Below are 11,185 nucleotides of genomic sequence, written 5' to 3' on the forward strand. Positions count from 1 at the left end.
CATATCCACCAAGGCATTATTGTCTTCCACACAAGAGCAAGGAGGAACAAAGCAATGGTTTCAGATACACAGCGAAAAAGAAAGGGAATAAAAAGCAATTGCTTTTGCCATCAAATGAACCTTCAAATGTTTCATCAACCAGAACTCCCAACTTCAAAGCACTATCAGATTCCAGGGAAACTAAGAAATGCAAAGTTGCCGTGTACTGCATCCCGCAAGTGTCACGGCGGAGACACAAAGCTTCAGAAGGAGAAATCGAACACTTGAGCAGTGGAGGAGCCGCTTGCTGCCATCTGAGCTCAACAGGAGTTATGGCAGGAAGTGAATGACACAAGCACAAGGAGCATCGGAACGTGAGATAAGCATCCTCCACTTACAGTTTAGGATCAGCTGCTCCACCTTTTAAACAGAACTCAGAGCTGCATCACACATGATGACACAACACAATATGCTACATCATGCTCCACATTGTCTTCTGTTCAGGTACTGTTTTGATAAATGAGGCCAATAAATATGATGAATATGAATATATAATATATGCACAGTCACAAGTACAGTCACTTATAATGATGGTGTGGTTGCTACAAGCTGTTACCATGCAAACAAGCACGTCCTCATTAATTATTAAACACTTAGTCATGTACTTTAGCCTGCTGTTCTGCAAATAGAAATCCAAATCTAAAAGGCTGACATTTACAACTCCTACATGTTTTCACAAAGTTTGGTAAAAACCTCTTTGACACGGCGGCGCCTGAAAAACCCACTTAAAGCCACTACAAAAGCCTCCCAGTTCGCCAACCCAAGTTGGGCCCTACACTGAAGAGACACTTGAATATTCCATGATTCCAGTGCACTAATTGACTGACATTATGTAGCTGCAAAGCTTTTCCCAAAACCGTAACTGTAAGTGTGTTGGTCATTGCCTCCATTAATAAGGCAAAAAAAGGCACAAAGAGATTCCAATCAACTCCCATATCTGCTTGGATCTGTCCATTGTGATGTTTTTAATAAATATGTCTAATCTCAAGCTCTGAAGAACTTATTATGAAGTAAAGAATCCCAGGAGGCTGCATCTTGATGTGAAATTAGGCCCGCGTTCCACTCTCAGATGGAGCAGGCTGGGTGGAGCGTCAGGCTAAATTGATCCCTGATTTGATGGAGAAGCCCTCTGTTGCTCAAGGGATCAATCCAGTGTCGCCGTTTGAAGATACAGCAACGCTGTTTAGCATTCCCAAAGCAGCTCCCTTTGAGAGAACAGAGGAGTGCAAATAAGAGAACGGCTCATTTCTATGCCCTCGCGGTAACACAAATACACCCTATCAGACGATCCCAGACAAAGGCATGGCGAGAGGCCTGGGGCGTCAATACCTGTCCCTAAACCTGAGGCGGGGAGCGCCGGCTGCCTGTGTAATTGGCAATCAATCTACACACGGCAACGCTGCAAATCGAAGGCCCTCCTCCGTTCATTTCCGCCGGGTCCACGTGTGCGGAAGAGCGGCAGCAGAGGACGAGGCTGTTATCAATAATTACCGCCGTGTGGATATACTTTTTTAGTGGCACATCAGAGGAACCAAATGCCGCGACAAATGCTATCTTTAGCAATTAGCCCTCGCCCTCGAAGGGCGGCGGCTGAGGGTTTAAGTCCACAACAGTCACCGTGATACATTATAAACAGAGGATTCCCCCACATGATAAAATGCGAGACGAAACCCACGACTTTCACTTCCGCGACCGTTACCAGGCGGACGCTAAGCCTAGCGGATGTGTGTTAGCCTAGCGGCGCCACACGTGTGGAGCGGCGTGGAGGCCCCCGAGGCAGGGCTTAGCAGCAGTGTACGGTGGTGATGCTAATGGGGCTGGGGCAGCCCTGCAGCTCGCCACCTGTATAATCTTTATATCTTTCCACTCTTAACTAAGTGTGGACTTTTCTTTCCTCACTTTTGCAGTGCTGTAAAATGTCTTCTAATCATTTGTATTTTTAGGGATCAGATGATCCATTATTAGTTGACCTTACTCGCCCCCTCTCTCAAAGCCCTTCTGCTGAGTAGTCAACTTTGCGCTCAGCCCAACTGTGCATGAAACCTCTTTTTCTTGCCTTTTCGAATTGGCTCAGCTCTGCCCATTTCCTGCCCCACAAAGCTTCCTGCAATGCCTTGTTGTTGTGATGATGTTTGCTATTTCAGGATTACCCGACATACCTCCTCGTCTAGATGCTTGAACTTGGAGGCAACATGCTCCCATTCCACACCAGTTCTCCCACCAAGGCCATCCTGATGAAAATCACAGTTAGTCCTGCTATCCTTTTCTTTTTTAAGATCTCCAAGCTCATACAGCATCTATAGAGTCTGATCGTCTTCTTTGAGGGCTACGGATGGTTTTAGTGCCTTCATAAGTGACATCAGTTTTATACAATTAACATGTATGATTTAATTGCAGAACATTGATTGAACTGATAAAGACTACAATTGTGTTCATGTTGCTTCACCGTCATGTTTCTATTTCTAGCAGCTATAAAACCCAACAGGACGATCTGAGCAGTGTGAAATGAGGCAGAGACTGTTTATAACCAAACGGGCAGAGCAGGAGCCATTCCCCACTCCAAGGTCCACTGTTATTGCAGCCCGATGTTTAACAGTCAACAGAGCAGGTAACTGGCAAAGACTTGATGTTGTGGCACAAGCTCCCCAACAGCCAATATTCTCAATGTGCACGTCATGTGGGCCCGAATGTGTGCGCACGGACTCAGGCATTTTTTCCCGACTGAGCTGAAACGGTGGGTTCCGCAGGATGAGCTGAACTGTCAGCGGAGCCACTGCACTTTAAAACGGCCCTAATAACCTTCTAAGCAAAGCGAACGCCTACGACAACATGATGTAGGAAACTGAGAACCGCAGTTCACGCTTTCTACTTCCGAACCGCTTCGAGGCTGACACTGGTCAGTAGGTGGGCAAATAATATCTTGTTTAGATTAGAAAGGTCTCTGAAAAAAAGAACGGGTTAAAGCGGCATAAACAGAATGATCTAAGAGCTTCCAATGTTTATTCTCAAATACATGACAGGTAACAATAAAAGTCCACAAATCAGCAAAATGATTGCAGTTTATTCTAAAGTAATTATAATAATTATGTTTCCCATTTCTTTACAGTCCATCTAGAGGTAGAAATAGTACAGTATACCTGACAGATGCATGGGAGTTATTTGTTTCTGAAAGCTTTTCCTTAGAAATGATGCTGACAGCTCAGCGCCTGCGTGTGGCTACAGACCTGTCGACTGGCGGTGCGAGCCGGTGGCCCCGCTGGGATTATGAATGCTGCATTTTTAATTATCCTTTAATGACGCTCTAATTGCATTCTTGTGTCAATGTGTCTCCGTAATTGTCCCGGTGGCTTTCAGGGTAGACGCGTGGAAGAGTGTCCGGAGAGCGGCGCCGAATAATCAGGAGGCGGGAGCCGAGGCAGCTGCAGACAGACGCTTGTTTACTGCAGGTGATTCCGAAGATCATCTCCATTTATAATAACGGCGCTGGAAGTTTTAGAGAGCGCTCACCAAGTTTATGCGATGTCTGTGCTGAAGAAACGCAGCTTCCTCCATAAACCATCTGTTGTTTATGTACATAAATTATTTGAGGAAATAGCACCAACTCGGAATTAATATTCATTCCCCAGAAACGGATTCAGACTGCTAATGATGCGGGGAGCGTTCCCATTCTAAAATAACCTTGTCAGTGCTCACTTTGTGTCAAAGTTAGTGGATTTTGGGGAATAAGCACACATGTTTGCAGGAAAGGACATGGAAATGAGAGCTCACAGCCTCTCAGACACCGAGGACCTGTGTCTAAATCTAGTGTAAGTGGACATTTAGCGTCTCACATGCTAGCTGTCAATGCTGACATGCAATGTAAACAATGAGTTGAGGTTATTCATCGCATGCTGTGGACGGGGAGGTTGTTGACTCTTAGGCTCCGGCACTAAATCCATGGCTGAGATTACTGCCTTCCGCCATCAGGCCCCGCTGAGCCGCGGTGGAAGATTGCACATAAATCTCTGTAAGAAAATAATAAAGGGCTCGTTCTCCGCATCCGAAAGCTCCTCGTCTTAGCCCTGAATAGCACCGCAACCCACGCGGTCGCCCGGCCCCGCGCTCGCGCGCACAGAAAGCCGAGAAGCACACGCGTACACACCTACAGTCACGCGCTCACACAGCACTCAGAGGAGAAGCTATCGATCCGGCTTTTAATAAACTGGAGGAATCTGAAGGAAAGGCTGCGATTGAACGAGGGAGAAAAATCAGAATCACGTCCATGAGGTGATTAAAATCAAAAGGGTTTTTGTTAAGGTGTTGTCACACTTTCAGTTACAACGGTCCCTGAAGGCATCGTGTCGGTGTTGGCACGCAGATGAGGGGCTCCGGAGATGAGCTGCTCACCACAGCTCGTTCCACAGACGACTGTGGGCTCTTCCAGCTGTGCGGATGATGTATATGCAGCTGATGCGAGCCCCGGCTGAACCCCTGCTGCATACATTGCCATAACAATCCCTCTCTCTCTCTCTTTCTCCTGCATAACAACAACAGGCAGTATATGTTCCACCTGCACCCACACAGCATCACAGCTGCCGTCTCCACACACTCACGCAAAGCTGCACACGATTCAGATGTTGAGCACACGGGCATCGTGTGGTGAAAGTGCACCGCACCAGAACCAGACACAACCTCAAAGGGTTAATATTTCCCCATTTGAACCTCAGTAAGTTATTTTTTTTCTCCTTTCCACTGTTTTCTTAGCTGCTTTTAAACATTTTTCATTCACGACAGCTTTGTGATGCAGCTGAAACCCCGGCCAACCAAAACAATGAGCTGAAAGATGCTGAAAAGCTAAATGCAGCCGAACCGCTGCATCCACGTCGAGGGTAGAGCATATATTATTTGCTGGCAGTGAATATTTTCAACTCTGATTCATTTGCTGGATATTTATTTTGATAAGTACAGACAAGTCAAGTCTGATGTAGTTGCTTTTCTCATGCTTCTCTTCACGTCGTCTCATATCAAGGAAGGCATGACGTTTCTAAAAGTAAACTAGGCAGTGAAGTGTACTGGCAACACAGGCAATAATATGTACAAGTACATATTAATATTCATGTGTGTGTGTGTAGGCACGTCACGTCCACATATTGGCCTGTGTTTGCAACCAGCAGCAGCCTCTGCCATCTGACCCCAGTACGCGTGTATGCAGAGAGCCGGGCTCCCACGGAGTCAGCACAGCCAGACAGACCCCCTCACTGTCCAATAATCCCCCCGCCCCCCCGCCAGGTGAGGCATCAGGCAAATGATCTCCAGACAGCGGACGGACGTTTGAAACGGCAGGTTTTTAAACGCCGCGCCTCTGAAGCGACGGGAGGAGGGCGACGGAACGATTACAAGGCCGATCTCCTGCAGGCTGAGAGTCAAATAGACAGATTTGTGGGGACAGAACAAAAGAATACGATTCATCTATAAAGAAATGTGTCAGAATTCTTTATGTGGTCTGTTTAAATAATAAAAGACTCCCACAGGCACAATTTCCCAATTGTTAATGAAACATTAAAGAATCCCCAAATGTAATTATTTGGTCATAGCTTTAGATTTCCAAAAAGAACCCTTTTGGCATTTAGCCAGTAAGTCCATCTCTATATTGTCCTGACTATAAGATCACATTCTTCTTCACTAGTACTGGCTTCTTCTTCTTCTACTATTCTACTATAAATTTGACTACAGCGTGACCTCACCAAAACGCCTGAGCGGTATTTAGAAGCCATATTAGCGCAGGACATTCATTGGACACGGACAGGATGAGTTCTCCCTTTGTGCACAGGTACTCGCCGGCTCCACCGATGGGCCCCGGGGGTCCCGGAGGAGGACGCTCCGCTTGTGTCTTTTGTGCTTTGGCGGGATTTGCAGAACACACAGCCTCCCAGAGAATCTCACAGCAGCTGGTGGTGCTTTTATTGTGACGGGGCTCGTGGGCAGGATACTACACAAACAACCTCGCGCATGCTGGAGGGAGGGCCTGCTGCCAACTGTGGGGGGTTCAGGGGACATCTGTGGGCAGTACCTTCTGCTTTGCTTTGGCACTTATTACAAACTGTTAGAATTTACGATCATCCATGACGGAAGTGACTGTTTCTTACCCCCATTGACCAAAGCGTCACCTGTTGTAGCAACAGTGATATGAGTGCAAGCTTTTGGGTTCCAAATTCAAGGTGAAGGATCACTGCGCTCCAGAAATGTTCACACTGGGGGAAGAGACTGGATTAGAACCACTCTACAGAGGCTGTCATCGCAGAACAAAGGTCAGAATTCATCCTGATGCTTCGTTAATATTTATGACCACACAGAGGCTCAGAACTCACGGATGGGTCTAATAATGAAAGGGAGGACGGACGGAGTAAGAAGTTCCCGGGGCATTAGTGAATGAAATATCTAGATTCAAATCAAATGTAAGCATTCATCTGTATTCAGATGAGTTCCAGATGCTGCAGGGCACCCGAAAAAACAAAGGGATTAGACGTGTAAAAGCAAAGGCTCTTAACCTGGAATATCAGCGTTTATCTCTGCTTCTTCTCCGAGTCCGTATCAGCGCTCCAGCGGCTCCGAAGGGGCTTGCTGAGCACTGTGAGAAGAGCGAGGCTCTAGACGAAGGAGGGGCAAACGAACAAGAACGGGAGAGAAAGGCAAATCCCAGCCCTCCCTCCACGCCCCGATTAATTAGCTCTAAGTTATCCGCGGAAAGTAATACACTGATAAGGCCAGAAACAAACAGAAGCCAATTACCAGCGGTTCCCTGTGAGCCCAGAGCTCCTGAAGACCAGCGGCGCCGATGGAGAGCGCTTGGCCGCGGCCCGGGCGCTGATTGGACAGGTGTCGGGAGGGCGTTTGCAACGGCTCTCTTCGCCCGGCAGCGTCTCCCAGCTCCGAGTCGACTACGAGCCGTTATCCAGCTGTTTTGTCTTTTCATCGACGACGGGAGGCGAGGGCTCACTGAACAAAAGCCACCTACAACAACAGCTGCTCTGAAGGAAACCTTGGGATCAGAGCAGCGCCTCAAGGACCATAGACGCACACACACACACACACACACACACACACACACACACACACACACACACACACACACACACACACACACACACACACACACACACACACACACTGAGCTTCTCTCCATCCTCCTCCTTCATCATCATCATCCTCCTCCTCCTCCATACATCCATTCTGTCGCCACAAGGTTTCGCGGCCACTTTGACCCAGGATCAGAGTTTTTATAACATAACCTCAACAGCTGGATGACACAAATTAAGAATTAATGACCAGCCGACAGTCTCCTAATGCACCAAACCCACCAGGCTGGAAGCTTTTAGCAGCTCCTGCAGCTGCAGCTGCGCTTTCTTCCATTATGCCCGATGTGCAGGTTCACTCAGCGCAGCGGGCCGAGCCGCCTGACATTTGTTATAAAGAGCGCATCCATTCTCTTACTCCTTGTCATCACCGCTACCCGTTCTTGTAAAACATCACAATAAAACACAGCAGCCTGCCCCGCGATCAGCCACGCCTCCGCATCCAGGAGCACCTTCCCGCCGTCCAGTTGTGGATCACTCACAATTGGCCTTTTTTTCCTCTATTCTGGCGAGGAGAGGGTGTCAGCGAGCCAGGATTGATTTGTCACCGGCGTCAGGGCCGCGCCCCGGGGGGACGTCAACACAGCCTTTACACGGACGGGCTCGCCGCTGCACGGGGCTGCCGTCGGGAGATAATTGACTGTCAATTAGCGACAGAGACAACGGCGTCGGAGTAAGCAGGACGGCAGTAAATCACTACCTGTCCGTCACACGGCCGCGCTCCCTCCTCTCCATCTCCTCCCGTCTCTGCCGTCATGTCTCTTTCATCCGCCGTTCACTCTGAAGCGCCCCCCGCCTCATATTAACAGCCCGCCCAGCTCCTCTCGACGGCTCCGTTCGCCGGGTCAAGGCGAGCGCGTTCTAAAGGTCTCCCACCGCCACCAGCTGATTGTTGCCACTCGGGTCTCGCTTAAAGGTCAAACAGCATCAGTGACATCCCCCCGGTGACACGCGTCGCCTCGTGTGAGCAGCCGCCCGCCTTTTATGCCCGCGTACCGTTTATCTCGGTACCTGCGCCCGTGCTCGCCGGCAACCGATGACCCTGGAAGCTGCGGGGTTTAGAGCGCAGCCTCATGCAAACAGCCTCCTGATTCAATATCCAGCGTTGCTGCCGCCGTTTCCTGTTGCGCAGCCGCTTCAGGCCTCTGTCTGCTGAGGGGAGCTGTAATAAAACTCCTGCTGAGATGTTGCTCACTCAATCAATCAGGAGCGCGCTGAAGACAAGGAGGTCCAGATGTCACTCATCTAATCTTTGAGGAATCATTAAAGTGACAGAATCCGGCGGGAGATGCAGGGAGTGGATGGATTTGAGGCTCGGGAGCAGGGATGTCATCCTTCTTAGCATTTAGTGGCATTTTAATACTCCCTTATTATAGAGATGTGAATACCTGGCACGGGTTCTCTCCTAATTGGCTCACACCCCACGGTGGGTTTTAATGACCACATATATGTGAGGATCCTCATGCTTCTGGTGAGAAAGGACTAAAATAGCGGACTTGTCTTCAACCGGCTGGAAGTTGGATTCGTGCAACCTTGACATTCAAAAGTCGCTTCTGCCTCCAAGACATTCAAACGCTCTCAATTAACATGTGCTACGCCGCCATAGAGGCAAAAGGGGCCCCATACATCACGACTGCAGGCAACCTGCTGGTTTTGATTAGCGGCAGCGCTGCCATACCTGCAAAAGGCCCCGAGCCGCTTTCATTCCTCCGCTGATTCCCTTTTTAGTGTTTCCGTTAATGAAAATTCTGTTTTAATCCCGCTCGTGACACACACAGTCTCTGTAATCGTCACCCACGCCGGCAGAAAACGCATGAATCCTGTCGACAAGAAGACGAGTCCAAGTCTTTTCCGCTGTTTTGTCACCGGCGTGGAGGAAAAAGGCAGCTCCCGAGGAGCCGGCATCTGTCGGCGAGCACCCGCAGCAGGCGGCCTCGGGTGCTCCCATTTATACGTGAGGGCGACAGCGGTGGAGTTTCATAGACGGTTGCGACTCTGCCCGGAGCGTAAATGTTTATTAAGCAGGCAGCCCTGAAAACACACAAAAAGCCAATACGGAGGCAAACGGAGATTAGCTTTCACTTCCGCTAACGCGCGGACGGGTGCTGTTGCCGCCGGCAACTGATTAAAAAAACGCGTGGAACGTTGAACCATTAGTCATGTGTGTTGTTGAACCTGTGTTGTAGCAGGTTCATGACCTCGTGGACGGCTAAACACCGCTTGGTTGATCCCACGTGAAATGAAAAGTACCTTAAAGCAACAATAAAGACACTTTTGTTGCCTTTTAAAAAGCAATTCATTCACTTAAAACAAAGACATCACACAGCTTCTATTCTAGGCCTAAGCTAAATACATGAACATGAATATTATATAATTTGTTTTCCAAAGCAAGTGCTTTGTCGACTTTTTCCTTCATCTCTTCTTCCAAAAAAAGGTTCTCCTCAGCCGCCCAGCTGCTGCCTCTGCCCGACTTAAAATAGCTCGACATGGATTCCTCTGTAGCATCGCATGTTTTCCATCTCTGACTCCACTTCCCTCGCTTGCTTTCGCGTTGATAAATAAATCTTTACAGAGGGATCTGGCTCTCTCCTGAGGGCCTCAAAATCCATAAAATTAGTTCCATCTCGCTCGCTTTCTTCCTCTTGCTTACAGACAAACCAACAAGTGGAGCCGGATAAAAAAGCCGCAGTTATGTGAAAACACGAAATCCCTCGTTTTCATTGCGTTTGAAAGGGTTTTTGGGTTGTTGTTTTTTTTCCTCGACTCTCCGAGTCGAGCAGGGCAGCAGCAGTAGCTGCACGTGCTGGTTTTAGAAAGTGTGTATCCTCTGTTGGAGAGGTTCCCGGGCTGACCTGCATTATTCATCTGGCTCTTCAGCAGCGGTAACAGTCTGCATAAAGGAAACCGCTTCCATAAAAACAATGATCCAGGTGTTTTACTAAGAAACCTGGAGCTGAACCTGTGTCTAAATTATACATAATTGCATAATTTAGCTCAGTGCTCTTTCATGCATCTGCTCGGGTTCATGCAGGGATCCAGTCCCACAATAAACCGGCCTCTAGCTTATTTCTGCTAAAGCCTGAAACGTCGCTAGGAGCAGTCCTGACTCCACATATCTGCAATATTCACTTGACTGCTGCCAAACAAAATAATAATGACCGTGATGGCTGTCGCTCTGGATTTCTCATAAATAAGTGACAAATACGGGACAGTTTTTCTCATAGGGGGATATTCAGCAGAGGCAATTTTCGTTCTCCCTACTGAACATTTCTTATTGAAGGAGATAAGGAAAGCAAATAATATCCTGTCTAAATATAGCGACAGGCTGTGGAGGTAAAGCTCCGCAGAAGCTTTCACTTAGGAAATGGGAAAAGTTTGTGTGAGGGGTTCTTTTCATGACGAGAATGGCTTCATGATCTATAGCTGTAGCCTTAGGGAGCGTGTTGGAAACGGAGCCCAAAGAGCCCGAGGCCTGGTTAATTTTATCAGCCAACGTTTAGAGAGGGTAACATCTGCATGCCTTTGTTGTGAGACGCTCAGTTCCTCCCAGTCCTCTAAACTCCAAAGTCAAGGCGTGTTGAAAACCAGCACCTGCTCACTGAGCTATTTTCGTCAGGTGCATGAGTCACGTAAGCTGGATGAGCCTCTTTATCGGAAGTTTTTTATCGGAATCTGTCCAGGAAGCTTTTCGATGCTGCGAGCCACTCTGTTTATAATGGAAATGAGCATGATGTTTAATTTTAATGTGACATTGGTCTGGTTTCTTTCCAGTCTGCAGCTGGAAGGAAACACAGCATTCACTTACCTCGCTGGAGTGAATCCTCACAGGATGCCTTGAAGTTTGAAACCAGGAGCTTTTCACGGTTGTCAGGGCAACTATGTATTCCCGCGGAAAAGAAAGCCTCGTTTGAAATCAAATTCGGTTCCATTCACGCGCCTTTTTTCTCGGGCTGTTGTCGGTACATGTGTCTGAATCCACCGGTGTTTGCTTCAGTGAAAGCGCTGCTCGCGAGGGAGAGGAGCCAAACGCAGGA

Source organism: Betta splendens, chromosome 24 (assembly GCF_900634795.4).
Source record: "Betta splendens chromosome 24, fBetSpl5.4, whole genome shotgun sequence".
In the NCBI taxonomy this organism is placed as follows: domain Eukaryota; kingdom Metazoa; phylum Chordata; class Actinopteri; order Anabantiformes; family Osphronemidae; genus Betta; species Betta splendens.